The following is a 16,619-nucleotide window of genomic DNA, read 5'->3' as shown; positions in this document are numbered from 1 at the left end:
CAGCAACTCAAACTGTTTGCAGTATCTCGCACAGCTTTCAGCAAACTGTATTATTTTTTGTTACATTGGTATGTCTAGCAGTTAGCCCCTACCTAACACTTTGGTGGATTCTTGATTGCATGTAATTAATGGCAAGGTGGGGTCCTTGTTCCATAGATGTTACCTTTTTTCCTGTACAAAACCAATATCGAGAGCAAAGCACTTTGGGTAATCAGCACCACTGGCTCAGCTGCAATGGGTCGCGAACCCAAAACCTTTTCAATTAAATCTTGCTGTCGCTGCCTCTAGTGGAGGCAAGAAGAAGTGTGTAAAGTGGCTTTGGTTAACTTACTTCTTGCAACAATTAGAGGCAGTGTCGGGGCAAAGCTGAAATTGTGGGCCCAAACCCTCTATTGCTGAGTTTATTCTCCCCAACACTACTTCTGACACAGCGTATGCTACTGCCACCTTCTTTCTGTTTCTACCTAATTGCAAGATAATGTTCACCTGTCTGCTGAAACATCAAACATTTTTAAGAGGAAATGAGTTTGATGCAGTCCATCTTTGGTCTTGGCACTATCTTCTCTTTCACATATATAGCAGTCTCACATGAGACTATCAAAAATTGCCAGGGATGACTATATTTCAAGTCACCCCAAGCGGGGTATTGGGTTAAGTTTTCAATCAGCAATAATCACACCTCAGATGGACTTCATAGGCTATGATATCGCCACTGCAAAAGAATGTCAAATTACAGCTACTCAAACTGTTTGCAGTGTCTTGCACAGCTTCTCCGTTAACGGTATTATTGTGTTTTTACATCGGAATGTCTAGAAGTTCGCCCCCTACTTAACACTTTGGTGGATTCTTGATCACATGTAATTCATGGCAAGGTGGGGTACTTATACAATAGATGTTACTTTTTTCCAGTAGTAAAAAAAACTATATCGAGAGCAAAGCATTTTGGGTAATCTGCAGCACTGGCTCAGCTGCAATGGGTCACAAACCCAAAACCTTTTCAACTCAACCTAGTGGAGGCAAGAAAAAGTGTATAACCTGGCTTTGGGTACCTTACTTCTTGCAAGAATTAGAGGCAGTGTGAGGGCAAAGCTGAAAGAGTGGGCCCAAACCCCCCTGTTGCTGAGTCTATTCTCCCCAAGACTACTTCTGACTATATTTCAAGTCATTCCAAGCAGGGTTTTGGGATAAGTTTTCAACCAGCAATAATCACTCCTCAGCTGGACCTCACAGGTTATGATATCGCCTCTGCGAAAGAATATCAGGATACAGCAACTCAAACTGTTTGCAGTATCTCGCACAGCTTTCAGCAAACTGTATTATTTTTTGTTACATTGGTATGTCTAGCAGTTAGCCCCTACCTAACACTTTGGTGGATTCTTGATTGCATGTAATTAATGGCAAGGTGGGGTCCTTGTTCCATAGATGTTACCTTTTTTCCTGTACAAAACCAATATCGAGAGCAAAGCACTTTGGGTAATCAGCACCACTGGCTCAGCTGCAATGGGTCGCGAACCCAAAACCTTTTCAATTAAATCTTGCTGTCGCTGCCTCTAGTGGAGGCAAGAAGAAGTGTGTAAAGTGGCTTTGGTTAACTTACTTCTTGCAACAATTAGAGGCAGTGTCGGGGCAAAGCTGAAATTGTGGGCCCAAACCCTCTATTGCTGAGTTTATTCTCCCCAACACTACTTCTGACACAGCGTATGCTACTGCCACCTTTTTTCTGTTTCTACCTAGTTGCAAGATAATGTTCACCTTTCTGCTGAAACATCAAACATTTTGAAGAGGAAATTAGTTTGATGCAGTCCATCTTTGGTCTTGGCACTATCTTCTCTTTCACATATATAGCAGTCTCACATGAGACTATCAAAAATTGCCAGGGATGACTATATTTCAAGTCGCCCCAAGCAGGTGTTATTGGGTTAAGTTTTCAACTGCAATAATCACGCCTCAGATGGACTTCATAGGCTATGATATCGCCACTGCAAAAGAATGTCAAATTACAGCTACTCAAACTGTTTGCAGTGTCTTGCACAGCTTCTCCGTTAACGGTATTATTGTGTTTTTACATCGGAATGTCTAGAAGTTCGCCCCCTACTTGACACTTTGGTGGATTCTTGATCACATGTAATTCATGGCAAGGTGGGGTACTTATACAATAGATGTTACTTTTTTCCAGTAGTAAAAAAAACTATATCGAGAGCAAAGCATTTTGGGTAATCTGCAGCACTGGCTCAGCTGCAATGGGTCACAAACCCAAAACCTTTTCAACTCAACCTAGTGGAGGCAAGAAAAAGTGTATAACCTGGCTTTGGGTACCTTACTTCTTGCAAGAATTAGAGGCAGTGTGAGGGCAAAGCTGAAAGTGTGGGCCCAAACCCCCCTGTTGCTGAGTCTATTCTCCCCAAGACTACTTCTGACTATATTTCAAGTCATTCCAAGCAGGGTTTTGGGATAAGTTTTCAACCAGCAATAATCACTCCTCAGCTGGACCTCACAGGTTATGATATCGCCTCTGCGAAAGAATATCAGGATACAGCAACTCAAACTGTTTGCAGTATCTCGCACAGCTTTCAGCAAACTGTATTATTTTTTGTTACATTGGTATGTCTAGCAGTTAGCCCCTACCTAACACTTTGGTGGATTCTTGATTGCATGTAATTAATGGCAAGGTGGGGTCCTTGTTCCATAGATGTTACCTTTTTTCCTGTACAAAACCAATATCGAGAGCAAAGCACTTTGGGTAATCAGCACCACTGGCTCAGCTGCAATGGGTCGCGAACCCAAAACCTTTTCAATTAAATCTTGCTGTCGCTGCCTCTAGTGGAGGCAAGAAGAAGTGTGTAAAGTGGCTTTGGTTAACTTACTTCTTGCAACAATTAGAGGCAGTGTCGGGGCAAAGCTGAAATTGTGGGCCCAAACCCTCTATTGCTGAGTTTATTCTCCCCAACACTACTTCTGACACAGCGTATGCTACTGCCACCTTCTTTCTGTTTCTACCTAATTGCAAGATAATGTTCACCTGTCTGCTGAAACATCAAACATTTTTAAGAGGAAATGAGTTTGATGCAGTCCATCTTTGGTCTTGGCACTATCTTCTCTTTCACATATATAGCAGTCTCACATGAGACTATCAAAAATTGCCAGGGATGACTATATTTCAAGTCACCCCAAGCGGGGTATTGGGTTAAGTTTTCAATCAGCAATAATCACACCTCAGATGGACTTCATAGGCTATGATATCGCCACTGCAAAAGAATGTCAAATTACAGCTACTCAAACTGTTTGCAGTGTCTTGCACAGCTTCTCCGTTAACGGTATTATTGTGTTTTTACATCGGAATGTCTAGAAGTTCGCCCCCTACTTAACACTTTGGTGGATTCTTGATCACATGTAATTCATGGCAAGGTGGGGTACTTATACAATAGATGTTACTTTTTTCCAGTAGTAAAAAAAACTATATCGAGAGCAAAGCATTTTGGGTAATCTGCAGCACTGGCTCAGCTGCAATGGGTCACAAACCCAAAACCTTTTCAACTCAACCTAGTGGAGGCAAGAAAAAGTGTATAACCTGGCTTTGGGTACCTTACTTCTTGCAAGAATTAGAGGCAGTGTGAGGGCAAAGCTGAAAGTGTGGGCCCAAACCCCCCTGTTGCTGAGTCTATTCTCCCCAAGACTACTTCTGACTATATTTCAAGTCATTCCAAGCAGGGTTTTGGGATAAGTTTTCAACCAGCAATAATCACTCCTCAGCTGGACCTCACAGGTTATGATATCGCCTCTGCGAAAGAATATCAGGATACAGCAACTCAAACTGTTTGCAGTATCTCGCACAGCTTTCAGCAAACTGTATTATTTTTTGTTACATTGGTATGTCTAGCAGTTAGCCCCTACCTAACACTTTGGTGGATTCTTGATTGCATGTAATTAATGGCAAGGTGGGGTCCTTGTTCCATAGATGTTACCTTTTTTCCTGTACAAAACCAATATCGAGAGCAAAGCACTTTGGGTAATCAGCACCACTGGCTCAGCTGCAATGGGTCGCGAACCCAAAACCTTTTCAATTAAATCTTGCTGTCGCTGCCTCTAGTGGAGGCAAGAAGAAGTGTGTAAAGTGGCTTTGGTTAACTTACTTCTTGCAACAATTAGAGGCAGTGTCGGGGCAAAGCTGAAATTGTGGGCCCAAACCCTCTATTGCTGAGTTTATTCTCCCCAACACTACTTCTGACACAGCGTATGCTACTGCCACCTTTTTTCTGTTTCTACCTAGTTGCAAGATAATGTTCACCTTTCTGCTGAAACATCAAACATTTTGAAGAGGAAATTAGTTTGATGCAGTCCATCTTTGGTCTTGGCACTATCTTCTCTTTCACATATATAGCAGTCTCACATGAGACTATCAAAAATTGCCAGGGATGACTATATTTCAAGTCGCCCCAAGCAGGTGTTATTGGGTTAAGTTTTCAACTGCAATAATCACGCCTCAGATGGACTTCATAGGCTATGATATCGCCACTGCAAAAGAATGTCAAATTACAGCTACTCAAACTGTTTGCAGTGTCTTGCACAGCTTCTCCGTTAACGGTATTATTGTGTTTTTACATCGGAATATCTAGAAGTTCGCCCCCTACTTAACACTTTGGTGGATTATTGATCACATGTAATTCATGGCAAGGTGGGGTACTTATACAATAGATGTTACTTTTTTCAGTAGTAAAAAAAACTATATCGAGAGCAAAGCATTTTGGGTAATCTGCAGAACTGGCTCAGCTGCAATGGGTCACAAACCCAAAACCTTTTCAACTCAACCTAGTGGTGTCAAGAAAAAGTGTATAACCTGGCTTTGGGTACCTTACTTCTTGCAAGAATTAGAGGCAGTGTGAGGGCAAAGCTGAAAGTGTGGGCCCAAACCCCCCTGTTGCTGAGTCTATTCTCCCCAAGACTACTTCTGACTATATTTCAAGTCATTCCAAGCAGGGTTTTGGGATAAGTTTTCAACCAGCAATAATCACTCCTCAGCTGGACCTCACAGGTTATGATATAGCCTCTGCGAAAGAATATCAGGATACAGCTACTCAAACTGTTTGCAGTATCTCGCACAGCTTTCAGCAAACTGTATTATTTTTTGTTACATTGGTATGTCTAGCAGTTAGCCCCTACCTAACACTTTGGATGATTCTTGATTGCATGTAATTAATGGCAAGGTGGGGTCCTTGTTCCATAGATGTTACCTTTTTTCCTGTACAAAACCAATATCGAGAGCAAAGCACTTTGGGTAATCAGCACCACTGGCTCAGCTGCAATGGGTCGCGAACCCAAAACCTTTTCAATTAAATCTTGCTGTCACTGCCTCTAGTGGAGGCAAGAAGAAGTGTGTAAAGTGGCTTTGGTTAACTTACTTCTTGCAACAATTAGAGGCAGTGTCGGGGCAAAGCTGAAATTGTGGGCCCAAACCCTCTATTGCTGAGTTTATTCTCCCCAACACTACTTCTGACACAGCGTATGTTACTGCCACCTTTTTTCTGTTTCTACCTAGTTGCAAGATAATGTTCACCTGTCTGCTGAAACATCAAACATTTTGAAGAGGAAATGAGTTTGATGCAGTCCATCTTTGGTCTTGGCACTATCTTCTTTTTCACATATATAGCAGTCTCACATGAGACTATCAAAAATTGCCAGGGATGACTATATTTGAAGTCGCCCCAAGCGGGGTATTGGGTTAAGTTTTCAACCAGCAATAATCACGCCTCAGATGGACTTCATAGGCTATGATATCGCCACTGCAAAAGAATGTCAAATTAAAGCTACTCAAACTGTTTGCAGTGTCTTGCACAGCTTCTCCGTTAACGGTATTATTGTGTTTTTACATCGGAATGTCTAGAAGTTCGCCCCCTACTTAACACTTTGGTGGATTCTTGATCACATGTAATTCATGGCAAGGTGGGGTACTTATACAATAGATGTTACTTTTTTCCAGTAGTAAAAAAAACTATATCGAGAGCAAAGCATTTTGGGTAATCTGCAGCACTGGCTCAGCTGCAATGGGTCACAAACCCAAAACCTTTTCAACTCAACCTAGTGGAGGCAAGAAAAAGTGTATAACCTGGCTTTGGGTACCTTACTTCTTGCAAGAATTAGAGGCAGTGTGAGGGCAAAGCTGAAAGTGTGGGCCCAAACCCCCCTGTTGCTGAGTCTATTCTCCCCAAGACTACTTCTGACTATATTTCAAGTCATTCCAAGCAGGGTTTTGGGATAAGTTTTCAACCAGCAATAATCACTCCTCAGCTGGACCTCACAGGTTATGATATAGCCTCTGCGAAAGAATATCAGGATACAGCTACTCAAACTGTTTGCAGTATCTCGCACAGCTTTCAGCAAACTGTATTATTTTTTGTTACATTGGTATGTCTAGCAGTTAGCCCCTACCTAACACTTTGGATGATTCTTGATTGCATGTAATTAATGGCAAGGTGGGGTCCTTGTTCCATAGATGTTACCTTTTTTCCTGTACAAAACCAATATCGAGAGCAAAGCACTTTGGGTAATCAGCACCACTGGCTCAGCTGCAATGGGTCGCGAACCCAAAACCTTTTCAATTAAATCTTGCTGTCACTGCCTCTAGTGGAGGCAAGAAGAAGTGTGTAAAGTGGCTTTGGTTAACTTACTTCTTGCAACAATTAGAGGCAGTGTCGGGGCAAAGCTGAAATTGTGGGCCCAAACCCTCTATTGCTGAGTTTATTCTCCCCAACACTACTTCTGACACAGCGTATGTTACTGCCACCTTTTTTCTGTTTCTACCTAGTTGCAAGATAATGTTCACCTGTCTGCTGAAACATCAAACATTTTGAAGAGGAAATGAGTTTGATGCAGTCCATCTTTGGTCTTGGCACTATCTTCTTTTTCACATATATAGCAGTCTCACATGAGACTATCAAAAATTGCCAGGGATGACTATATTTGAAGTCGCCCCAAGCGGGGTATTGGGTTAAGTTTTCAACCAGCAATAATCACGCCTCAGATGGACTTCATAGGCTATGATATCGCCACTGCAAAAGAATGTCAAATTAAAGCTACTCAAACTGTTTGCAGTGTCTTGCACAGCTTCTCCGTTAACGGTATTATTGTGTTTTTACATCGGAATGTCTAGAAGTTCGCCCCCTACTTAACACTTTGGTGGATTCTTGATCACATGTAATTCATGGCAAGGTGGGGTACTTATACAATAGATGTTACTTTTTTCCAGTAGTAAAAAAAACTATATCGAGAGCAAAGCATTTTGGGTAATCTGCAGCACTGGCTCAGCTGCAATGGGTCACAAACCCAAAACCTTTTCAACTCAACCTAGTGGAGGCAAGAAAAAGTGTATAACCTGGCTTTGGGTACCTTACTTCTTGCAAGAATTAGAGGCAGTGTGAGGGCAAAGCTGAAAGTGTGGGCCCAAACCCCCCTGTTGCTGAGTCTATTCTCCCCAAGACTACTTCTGACTATATTTCAAGTCATTCCAAGCAGGGTTTTGGGATAAGTTTTCAACCAGCAATAATCACTCCTCAGCTGGACCTCACAGGTTATGATATCGCCTCTGCGAAAGAATATCAGGATACAGCAACTCAAACTGTTTGCAGTATCTCGCACAGCTTTCAGCAAACTGTATTATTTTTTGTTACATTGGTATGTCTAGCAGTTAGCCCCTACCTAACACTTTGGTGGATTCTTGATTGCATGTAATTAATGGCAAGGTGGGGTCCTTGTTCCATAGATGTTACCTTTTTTCCTGTACAAAACCAATATCGAGAGCAAAGCACTTTGGGTAATCAGCACCACTGGCTCAGCTGCAATGGGTCGCGAACCCAAAACCTTTTCAATTAAATCTTGCTGTCGCTGCCTCTAGTGGAGGCAAGAAGAAGTGTGTAAAGTGGCTTTGGTTAACTTACTTCTTGCAACAATTAGAGGCAGTGTCGGGGCAAAGCTGAAATTGTGGGCCCAAACCCTCTATTGCTGAGTTTATTCTCCCCAACACTACTTCTGACACAGCGTATGCTACTGCCACCTTCTTTCTGTTTCTACCTAATTGCAAGATAATGTTCACCTGTCTGCTGAAACATCAAACATTTTTAAGAGGAAATGAGTTTGATGCAGTCCATCTTTGGTCTTGGCACTATCTTCTCTTTCACATATATAGCAGTCTCACATGAGACTATCAAAAATTGCCAGGGATGACTATATTTCAAGTCACCCCAAGCGGGGTATTGGGTTAAGTTTTCAATCAGCAATAATCACACCTCAGATGGACTTCATAGGCTATGATATCGCCACTGCAAAAGAATGTCAAATTACAGCTACTCAAACTGTTTGCAGTGTCTTGCACAGCTTCTCCGTTAACGGTATTATTGTGTTTTTACATCGGAATGTCTAGAAGTTCGCCCCCTACTTAACACTTTGGTGGATTCTTGATCACATGTAATTCATGGCAAGGTGGGGTACTTATACAATAGATGTTACTTTTTTCCAGTAGTAAAAAAAACTATATCGAGAGCAAAGCATTTTGGGTAATCTGCAGCACTGGCTCAGCTGCAATGGGTCACAAACCCAAAACCTTTTCAACTCAACCTAGTGGAGGCAAGAAAAAGTGTATAACCTGGCTTTGGGTACCTTACTTCTTGCAAGAATTAGAGGCAGTGTGAGGGCAAAGCTGAAAGTGTGGGCCCAAACCCCCCTGTTGCTGAGTCTATTCTCCCCAAGACTACTTCTGACTATATTTCAAGTCATTCCAAGCAGGGTTTTGGGATAAGTTTTCAACCAGCAATAATCACTCCTCAGCTGGACCTCACAGGTTATGATATCGCCTCTGCGAAAGAATATCAGGATACAGCAACTCAAACTGTTTGCAGTATCTCGCACAGCTTTCAGCAAACTGTATTATTTTTTGTTACATTGGTATGTCTAGCAGTTAGCCCCTACCTAACACTTTGGTGGATTCTTGATTGCATGTAATTAATGGCAAGGTGGGGTCCTTGTTCCATAGATGTTACCTTTTTTCCTGTACAAAACCAATATCGAGAGCAAAGCACTTTGGGTAATCAGCACCACTGGCTCAGCTGCAATGGGTCGCGAACCCAAAACCTTTTCAATTAAATCTTGCTGTCGCTGCCTCTAGTGGAGGCAAGAAGAAGTGTGTAAAGTGGCTTTGGTTAACTTACTTCTTGCAACAATTAGAGGCAGTGTCGGGGCAAAGCTGAAATTGTGGGCCCAAACCCTCTATTGCTGAGTTTATTCTCCCCAACACTACTTCTGACACAGCGTATGCTACTGCCACCTTTTTTCTGTTTCTACCTAGTTGCAAGATAATGTTCACCTTTCTGCTGAAACATCAAACATTTTGAAGAGGAAATTAGTTTGATGCAGTCCATCTTTGGTCTTGGCACTATCTTCTCTTTCACATATATAGCAGTCTCACATGAGACTATCAAAAATTGCCAGGGATGACTATATTTCAAGTCGCCCCAAGCAGGTGTTATTGGGTTAAGTTTTCAACTGCAATAATCACGCCTCAGATGGACTTCATAGGCTATGATATCGCCACTGCAAAAGAATGTCAAATTACAGCTACTCAAACTGTTTGCAGTGTCTTGCACAGCTTCTCCGTTAACGGTATTATTGTGTTTTTACATCGGAATATCTAGAAGTTCGCCCCCTACTTAACACTTTGGTGGATTATTGATCACATGTAATTCATGGCAAGGTGGGGTACTTATACAATAGATGTTACTTTTTTCAGTAGTAAAAAAAACTATATCGAGAGCAAAGCATTTTGGGTAATCTGCAGAACTGGCTCAGCTGCAATGGGTCACAAACCCAAAACCTTTTCAACTCAACCTAGTGGTGTCAAGAAAAAGTGTATAACCTGGCTTTGGGTACCTTACTTCTTGCAAGAATTAGAGGCAGTGTGAGGGCAAAGCTGAAAGTGTGGGCCCAAACCCCCCTGTTGCTGAGTCTATTCTCCCCAAGACTACTTCTGACTATATTTCAAGTCATTCCAAGCAGGGTTTTGGGATAAGTTTTCAACCAGCAATAATCACTCCTCAGCTGGACCTCACAGGTTATGATATAGCCTCTGCGAAAGAATATCAGGATACAGCTACTCAAACTGTTTGCAGTATCTCGCACAGCTTTCAGCAAACTGTATTATTTTTTGTTACATTGGTATGTCTAGCAGTTAGCCCCTACCTAACACTTTGGATGATTCTTGATTGCATGTAATTAATGGCAAGGTGGGGTCCTTGTTCCATAGATGTTACCTTTTTTCCTGTACAAAACCAATATCGAGAGCAAAGCACTTTGGGTAATCAGCACCACTGGCTCAGCTGCAATGGGTCGCGAACCCAAAACCTTTTCAATTAAATCTTGCTGTCACTGCCTCTAGTGGAGGCAAGAAGAAGTGTGTAAAGTGGCTTTGGTTAACTTACTTCTTGCAACAATTAGAGGCAGTGTCGGGGCAAAGCTGAAATTGTGGGCCCAAACCCTCTATTGCTGAGTTTATTCTCCCCAACACTACTTCTGACACAGCGTATGTTACTGCCACCTTTTTTCTGTTTCTACCTAGTTGCAAGATAATGTTCACCTGTCTGCTGAAACATCAAACATTTTGAAGAGGAAATGAGTTTGATGCAGTCCATCTTTGGTCTTGGCACTATCTTCTTTTTCACATATATAGCAGTCTCACATGAGACTATCAAAAATTGCCAGGGATGACTATATTTGAAGTCGCCCCAAGCGGGGTATTGGGTTAAGTTTTCAACCAGCAATAATCACGCCTCAGATGGACTTCATAGGCTATGATATCGCCACTGCAAAAGAATGTCAAATTAAAGCTACTCAAACTGTTTGCAGTGTCTTGCACAGCTTCTCCGTTAACGGTATTATTGTGTTTTTACATCGGAATGTCTAGAAGTTCGCCCCCTACTTAACACTTTGGTGGATTCTTGATCACATGTAATTCATGGCAAGGTGGGGTACTTATACAATAGATGTTACTTTTTTCCAGTAGTAAAAAAAACTATATCGAGAGCAAAGCATTTTGGGTAATCTGCAGCACTGGCTCAGCTGCAATGGGTCACAAACCCAAAACCTTTTCAACTCAACCTAGTGGAGGCAAGAAAAAGTGTATAACCTGGCTTTGGGTACCTTACTTCTTGCAAGAATTAGAGGCAGTGTGAGGGCAAAGCTGAAAGTGTGGGCCCAAACCCCCCTGTTGCTGAGTCTATTCTCCCCAAGACTACTTCTGACTATATTTCAAGTCATTCCAAGCAGGGTTTTGGGATAAGTTTTCAACCAGCAATAATCACTCCTCAGCTGGACCTCACAGGTTATGATATAGCCTCTGCGAAAGAATATCAGGATACAGCTACTCAAACTGTTTGCAGTATCTCGCACAGCTTTCAGCAAACTGTATTATTTTTTGTTACATTGGTATGTCTAGCAGTTAGCCCCTACCTAACACTTTGGATGATTCTTGATTGCATGTAATTAATGGCAAGGTGGGGTCCTTGTTCCATAGATGTTACCTTTTTTCCTGTACAAAACCAATATCGAGAGCAAAGCACTTTGGGTAATCAGCACCACTGGCTCAGCTGCAATGGGTCGCGAACCCAAAACCTTTTCAATTAAATCTTGCTGTCACTGCCTCTAGTGGAGGCAAGAAGAAGTGTGTAAAGTGGCTTTGGTTAACTTACTTCTTGCAACAATTAGAGGCAGTGTCGGGGCAAAGCTGAAATTGTGGGCCCAAACCCTCTATTGCTGAGTTTATTCTCCCCAACACTACTTCTGACACAGCGTATGTTACTGCCACCTTTTTTCTGTTTCTACCTAGTTGCAAGATAATGTTCACCTGTCTGCTGAAACATCAAACATTTTGAAGAGGAAATGAGTTTGATGCAGTCCATCTTTGGTCTTGGCACTATCTTCTTTTTCACATATATAGCAGTCTCACATGAGACTATCAAAAATTGCCAGGGATGACTATATTTGAAGTCGCCCCAAGCGGGGTATTGGGTTAAGTTTTCAACCAGCAATAATCACGCCTCAGATGGACTTCATAGGCTATGATATCGCCACTGCAAAAGAATGTCAAATTAAAGCTACTCAAACTGTTTGCAGTGTCTTGCACAGCTTCTCCGTTAACGGTATTATTGTGTTTTTACATCGGAATGTCTAGAAGTTCGCCCCCTACTTAACACTTTGGTGGATTCTTGATCACATGTAATTCATGGCAAGGTGGGGTACTTATACAATAGATGTTACTTTTTTCCAGTAGTAAAAAAAACTATATCGAGAGCAAAGCATTTTGGGTAATCTGCAGCACTGGCTCAGCTGCAATGGGTCACAAACCCAAAACCTTTTCAACTCAACCTAGTGGAGGCAAGAAAAAGTGTATAACCTGGCTTTGGGTACCTTACTTCTTGCAAGAATTAGAGGCAGTGTGAGGGCAAAGCTGAAAGTGTGGGCCCAAACCCCCCTGTTGCTGAGTCTATTCTCCCCAAGACTACTTCTGACTATATTTCAAGTCATTCCAAGCAGGGTTTTGGGATAAGTTTTCAACCAGCAATAATCACTCCTCAGCTGGACCTCACAGGTTATGATATCGCCTCTGCGAAAGAATATCAGGATACAGCTACTCAAACTGTTTGCAGTATCTCGCACAGCTTTCAGCAAACTGTATTATTTTTTGTTACATTGGTATGTCTAGCAGTTAGCCCCTACCTAACACTTTGGATGATTCTTGATTGCATGTAATTAATGGCAAGGTGGGGTCCTTGTTCCATAGATGTTACCTTTTTTCCTGTACAAAACCAATATCGAGAGCAAAGCACTTTGGGTAATCAGCACCACTGGCTCAGCTGCAATGGGTCGCGAACCCAAAACCTTTTCAATTAAATCTTGCTGTCGCTGCCTCTAGTGGAGGCAAGAAGAAGTGTGTAAAGTGGCTTTGGTTAACTTACTTCTTGCAACAATTAGAGGCAGTGTCGGGGCAAAGCTGAAATTGTGGGCCCAAACCCTCTATTGCTGAGTTTATTCTCCCCAACACTACTTCTGACACAGCGTATGTTACTGCCACCTTTTTTCTGTTTCTACCTAGTTGCAAGATAATGTTCACCTGTCTGCTGAAACATCAAACATTTTGAAGAGGAAATGAGTTTGATGCAGTCCATCTTTGGTCTTGGCACTATCTTCTTTTTCACATATATAGCAGTCTCACATGAGACTATCAAAAATTGCCAGGGATGACTATATTTGAAGTCGCCCCAAGCGGGGTATTGGGTTAAGTTTTCAACCAGCAATAATCACGCCTCAGATGGACTTCATAGGCTATGATATCGCCACTGCAAAAGAATGTCAAATTAAAGCTACTCAAACTGTTTGCAGTGTCTTGCACAGCTTCTCCGTTAACGGTATTATTGTGTTTTTACATCGGAATGTCTAGAAGTTCGCCCCCTACTTAACACTTTGGTGGATTCTTGATCACATGTAATTCATGGCAAGGTGGGGTACTTATACAATAGATGTTACTTTTTTCCAGTAGTAAAAAAAACTATATCGAGAGCAAAGCATTTTGGGTAATCTGCAGCACTGGCTCAGCTGCAATGGGTCACAAACCCAAAACCTTTTCAACTCAACCTAGTGGAGGCAAGAAAAAGTGTATAACCTGGCTTTGGGTACCTTACTTCTTGCAAGAATTAGAGGCAGTGTGAGGGCAAAGCTGAAAGTGTGGGCCCAAACCCCCCTGTTGCTGAGTCTATTCTCCCCAAGACTACTTCTGACTATATTTCAAGTCATTCCAAGCAGGGTTTTGGGATACGTTTTCAACCAGCAATAATCACTCCTCAGCTGGACCTCACAGGTTATGATATCGCCTCTGCGAAAGAATATCAGGATACAGCTACTCAAACTGTTTGCAGTATCTCGCACAGCTTTCAGCAAACTGTATTATTTTTTTGTTACATTGGTATGTCTAGCAGTTAGCCCCTACCTAACACTTTGGTGGATTCTTGATTGCATGTAATTAATGGCAAGGTGGGGTCCTTGTTCGATAGATGTTACCTTTTTTCCTGTACAAAACCAATATCGAGAGCAAAGCACTTTGGGTAATCATCACCACTGGCTCAGCTGCAATGGGTCGCGAACCCAAAACCTTTTCAATTAAATCTTGCTGTCGCTGCCTCTAGTGGAGGCAAGAAGAAGTGTGTAAAGTGGCTTTGGTTAACTTACTTCTTGCAACAATTAGAGGCAGTGTCGGGGCAAAGCTGAAATTGTGGGCCCAAACCCTCTATTGCTGAGTTTATTCTCCCCAACACTACTTCTGACACAGCGTATGCTACTGCCACCTTTTTTCTGTTTCTACCTAGTTGCAAGATAATGTTCACCTGTCTGCTGAAACATCAAACATTTTGAAGAGGAAATGAGTTTGATGCAGTCCATCTTTGGTCTTGGCACTATCTTCTCTTTCACATATATAGCAGTCTCACATGAGACTATCAAAAATTGCCAGGGTTGACTATATTTCAAGTCGCCCCAAGCGGGGTATTGGGTTAAGTTTTCAACCAGCAATAATCACGCCTCAGATGGACTTCATACACTATGATATCGACACTGCAAAAGAATGTCAAATAACTCAAACTGTTTGCAGTGTCTTGCACAGCTTCTCCGTTAACGGTATTATTGTGTTTTTACATCGGAATATCTAGAAGTTCGCCCCCTACTTAACACTTTGGTGGATTATTGATCACATGTAATTCATGGCAAGGTGGGGTACTTATACAATAGATGTTACTTTTTCCAGTAGTAAAAAAAACTATATCGAGAGCAAAGCATTTTGGGTAATCTGCAGCACTGGCTCAGCTGCAATGGGTCACAAACCCAAAACCTTTTCAACTCAACCTAGTGGTGTCAAGAAAAAGTGTATAACCTGGCTTTGGGTACCTTACTTCTTGCAAGAATTAGAGGCAGTGTGAGGGCAAAGCTGAAAGTGTGGGCCCAAACCCCCCTGTTGCTGAGTCTATTCTCCCCAAGACTACTTCTGACTATATTTCAAGTCATTCCAAGCAGGGTTTTGGGATAAGTTTTCAACCAGCAATAATCACTCCTCAGCTGGACCTCACAGGTTATGATATAGCCTCTGCGAAAGAATATCAGGATACAGCTACTCAAACTGTTTGCAGTATCTCGCACAGCTTTCAGCAAACTGTATTATTTTTTGTTACATTGGTATGTCTAGCAGTTAGCCCCTACCTAACACTTTGGATGATTCTTGATTGCATGTAATTAATGGCAAGGTGGGGTCCTTGTTCCATAGATGTTACCTTTTTTCCTGTACAAAACCAATATCGAGAGCAAAGCACTTTGGGTAATCAGCACCACTGGCTCAGCTGCAATGGGTCGCGAACCCAAAACCTTTTCAATTAAATCTTGCTGTCACTGCCTCTAGTGGAGGCAAGAAGAAGTGTGTAAAGTGGCTTTGGTTAACTTACTTCTTGCAACAATTAGAGGCAGTGTCGGGGCAAAGCTGAAATTGTGGGCCCAAACCCTCTATTGCTGAGTTTATTCTCCCCAACACTACTTCTGACACAGCGTATGTTACTGCCACCTTTTTTCTGTTTCTACCTAGTTGCAAGATAATGTTCACCTGTCTGCTGAAACATCAAACATTTTGAAGAGGAAATGAGTTTGATGCAGTCCATCTTTGGTCTTGGCACTATCTTCTTTTTCACATATATAGCAGTCTCACATGAGACTATCAAAAATTGCCAGGGATGACTATATTTGAAGTCGCCCCAAGCGGGGTATTGGGTTAAGTTTTCAACCAGCAATAATCACGCCTCAGATGGACTTCATAGGCTATGATATCGCCACTGCAAAAGAATGTCAAATTAAAGCTACTCAAACTGTTTGCAGTGTCTTGCACAGCTTCTCCGTTAACGGTATTATTGTGTTTTTACATCGGAATGTCTAGAAGTTCGCCCCCTACTTAACACTTTGGTGGATTCTTGATCACATGTAATTCATGGCAAGGTGGGGTACTTATACAATAGATGTTACTTTTTTCCAGTAGTAAAAAAAACTATATCGAGAGCAAAGCATTTTGGGTAATCTGCAGCACTGGCTCAGCTGCAATGGGTCACAAACCCAAAACCTTTTCAACTCAACCTAGTGGAGGCAAGAAAAAGTGTATAACCTGGCTTTGGGTACCTTACTTCTTGCAAGAATTAGAGGCAGTGTGAGGGCAAAGCTGAAAGTGTGGGCCCAAACCCCCCTGTTGCTGAGTCTATTCTCCCCAAGACTACTTCTGACTATATTTCAAGTCATTCCAAGCAGGGTTTTGGGATAAGTTTTCAACCAGCAATAATCACTCCTCAGCTGGACCTCACAGGTTATGATATCGCCTCTGCGAAAGAATATCAGGATACAGCTACTCAAACTGTTTGCAGTATCTCGCACAGCTTTCAGCAAACTGTATTATTTTTTTGTTACATTGGTATGTCTAGCAGTTAGCCCCTACCTAACACTTTGGTGGATTCTTGATTGCATGTAATTAATGGCAAGGTGGGGTCCTTGTTCAATAGATGTTACCT

At 42.0% G+C, this 16,619-nt stretch overlaps 26 non-coding genes across 26 annotated transcripts; all 26 read right to left on the bottom strand.

Annotated features, from left to right (window-relative positions):
- Window positions 1-582: 582 nt before the first annotated feature.
- Window positions 583-724, bottom strand: LOC145859673 (U4 spliceosomal RNA). Its single transcript, XR_014379915.1, has one exon. It is a non-coding gene; the product is annotated as a U4 spliceosomal RNA (small nuclear RNA).
- A 397-nt stretch (window positions 725-1,121) lies between these two features.
- On the bottom strand, window positions 1,122-1,257 carry LOC145859640 (U4 spliceosomal RNA). The gene has a single exon (XR_014379886.1). It is a non-coding gene; the product is annotated as a U4 spliceosomal RNA (small nuclear RNA).
- A 591-nt stretch (window positions 1,258-1,848) lies between these two features.
- Window positions 1,849-1,991, bottom strand: LOC145859614 (U4 spliceosomal RNA). The gene has a single exon (XR_014379861.1). It is a non-coding gene; the product is annotated as a U4 spliceosomal RNA (small nuclear RNA).
- A 397-nt stretch (window positions 1,992-2,388) lies between these two features.
- On the bottom strand, window positions 2,389-2,524 carry LOC145859639 (U4 spliceosomal RNA). The gene has a single exon (XR_014379885.1). It is a non-coding gene; the product is annotated as a U4 spliceosomal RNA (small nuclear RNA).
- A 591-nt stretch (window positions 2,525-3,115) lies between these two features.
- LOC123725816 (U4 spliceosomal RNA) lies at window positions 3,116-3,257 on the bottom strand. The gene has a single exon (XR_006758329.2). It is a non-coding gene; the product is annotated as a U4 spliceosomal RNA (small nuclear RNA).
- A 397-nt stretch (window positions 3,258-3,654) lies between these two features.
- Window positions 3,655-3,790, bottom strand: LOC145859638 (U4 spliceosomal RNA). Its single transcript, XR_014379884.1, has one exon. It is a non-coding gene; the product is annotated as a U4 spliceosomal RNA (small nuclear RNA).
- Window positions 3,791-4,381: 591 nt separating this feature from the next.
- On the bottom strand, window positions 4,382-4,524 carry LOC145859613 (U4 spliceosomal RNA). Its single transcript, XR_014379860.1, has one exon. It is a non-coding gene; the product is annotated as a U4 spliceosomal RNA (small nuclear RNA).
- Window positions 4,525-4,920: 396 nt separating this feature from the next.
- Window positions 4,921-5,056, bottom strand: LOC145859620 (U4 spliceosomal RNA). The gene has a single exon (XR_014379867.1). It is a non-coding gene; the product is annotated as a U4 spliceosomal RNA (small nuclear RNA).
- A 591-nt stretch (window positions 5,057-5,647) lies between these two features.
- Window positions 5,648-5,789, bottom strand: LOC145859669 (U4 spliceosomal RNA). Its single transcript, XR_014379911.1, has one exon. It is a non-coding gene; the product is annotated as a U4 spliceosomal RNA (small nuclear RNA).
- Window positions 5,790-6,186: 397 nt separating this feature from the next.
- On the bottom strand, window positions 6,187-6,322 carry LOC145859619 (U4 spliceosomal RNA). The gene has a single exon (XR_014379866.1). It is a non-coding gene; the product is annotated as a U4 spliceosomal RNA (small nuclear RNA).
- Window positions 6,323-6,913: 591 nt separating this feature from the next.
- Window positions 6,914-7,055, bottom strand: LOC123725817 (U4 spliceosomal RNA). Its single transcript, XR_006758330.2, has one exon. It is a non-coding gene; the product is annotated as a U4 spliceosomal RNA (small nuclear RNA).
- Window positions 7,056-7,452: 397 nt separating this feature from the next.
- LOC145859637 (U4 spliceosomal RNA) lies at window positions 7,453-7,588 on the bottom strand. Its single transcript, XR_014379883.1, has one exon. It is a non-coding gene; the product is annotated as a U4 spliceosomal RNA (small nuclear RNA).
- Window positions 7,589-8,179: 591 nt separating this feature from the next.
- Window positions 8,180-8,321, bottom strand: LOC145859672 (U4 spliceosomal RNA). The gene has a single exon (XR_014379914.1). It is a non-coding gene; the product is annotated as a U4 spliceosomal RNA (small nuclear RNA).
- Window positions 8,322-8,718: 397 nt separating this feature from the next.
- On the bottom strand, window positions 8,719-8,854 carry LOC123725711 (U4 spliceosomal RNA). Its single transcript, XR_006758227.1, has one exon. It is a non-coding gene; the product is annotated as a U4 spliceosomal RNA (small nuclear RNA).
- Window positions 8,855-9,445: 591 nt separating this feature from the next.
- On the bottom strand, window positions 9,446-9,588 carry LOC123725815 (U4 spliceosomal RNA). Its single transcript, XR_006758328.2, has one exon. It is a non-coding gene; the product is annotated as a U4 spliceosomal RNA (small nuclear RNA).
- A 396-nt stretch (window positions 9,589-9,984) lies between these two features.
- LOC123725742 (U4 spliceosomal RNA) lies at window positions 9,985-10,120 on the bottom strand. Its single transcript, XR_006758256.2, has one exon. It is a non-coding gene; the product is annotated as a U4 spliceosomal RNA (small nuclear RNA).
- A 591-nt stretch (window positions 10,121-10,711) lies between these two features.
- LOC123725814 (U4 spliceosomal RNA) lies at window positions 10,712-10,853 on the bottom strand. Its single transcript, XR_006758327.2, has one exon. It is a non-coding gene; the product is annotated as a U4 spliceosomal RNA (small nuclear RNA).
- Window positions 10,854-11,250: 397 nt separating this feature from the next.
- LOC145859618 (U4 spliceosomal RNA) lies at window positions 11,251-11,386 on the bottom strand. The gene has a single exon (XR_014379865.1). It is a non-coding gene; the product is annotated as a U4 spliceosomal RNA (small nuclear RNA).
- A 591-nt stretch (window positions 11,387-11,977) lies between these two features.
- On the bottom strand, window positions 11,978-12,119 carry LOC123725813 (U4 spliceosomal RNA). Its single transcript, XR_006758326.2, has one exon. It is a non-coding gene; the product is annotated as a U4 spliceosomal RNA (small nuclear RNA).
- Window positions 12,120-12,516: 397 nt separating this feature from the next.
- LOC145859636 (U4 spliceosomal RNA) lies at window positions 12,517-12,652 on the bottom strand. The gene has a single exon (XR_014379882.1). It is a non-coding gene; the product is annotated as a U4 spliceosomal RNA (small nuclear RNA).
- Window positions 12,653-13,243: 591 nt separating this feature from the next.
- LOC145859668 (U4 spliceosomal RNA) lies at window positions 13,244-13,385 on the bottom strand. The gene has a single exon (XR_014379910.1). It is a non-coding gene; the product is annotated as a U4 spliceosomal RNA (small nuclear RNA).
- A 397-nt stretch (window positions 13,386-13,782) lies between these two features.
- On the bottom strand, window positions 13,783-13,918 carry LOC145859653 (U4 spliceosomal RNA). The gene has a single exon (XR_014379899.1). It is a non-coding gene; the product is annotated as a U4 spliceosomal RNA (small nuclear RNA).
- A 592-nt stretch (window positions 13,919-14,510) lies between these two features.
- LOC145859612 (U4 spliceosomal RNA) lies at window positions 14,511-14,652 on the bottom strand. The gene has a single exon (XR_014379859.1). It is a non-coding gene; the product is annotated as a U4 spliceosomal RNA (small nuclear RNA).
- Window positions 14,653-15,042: 390 nt separating this feature from the next.
- LOC145859617 (U4 spliceosomal RNA) lies at window positions 15,043-15,178 on the bottom strand. Its single transcript, XR_014379864.1, has one exon. It is a non-coding gene; the product is annotated as a U4 spliceosomal RNA (small nuclear RNA).
- A 591-nt stretch (window positions 15,179-15,769) lies between these two features.
- On the bottom strand, window positions 15,770-15,911 carry LOC145859667 (U4 spliceosomal RNA). Its single transcript, XR_014379909.1, has one exon. It is a non-coding gene; the product is annotated as a U4 spliceosomal RNA (small nuclear RNA).
- Window positions 15,912-16,308: 397 nt separating this feature from the next.
- LOC145859635 (U4 spliceosomal RNA) lies at window positions 16,309-16,444 on the bottom strand. Its single transcript, XR_014379881.1, has one exon. It is a non-coding gene; the product is annotated as a U4 spliceosomal RNA (small nuclear RNA).
- Window positions 16,445-16,619: the final 175 nt, after the last annotated feature.

This window comes from Salmo salar, chromosome 12, assembly GCF_965601325.2.
Source record: "Salmo salar chromosome 12, fSalSal1, whole genome shotgun sequence".
Classification (NCBI taxonomy): Eukaryota; Metazoa; Chordata; class Actinopteri; order Salmoniformes; family Salmonidae; genus Salmo; species Salmo salar.
The sequence above is the reverse complement of the archived record's forward strand: the minus strand, read 5'-3'. Positions and strand labels throughout refer to the sequence as shown.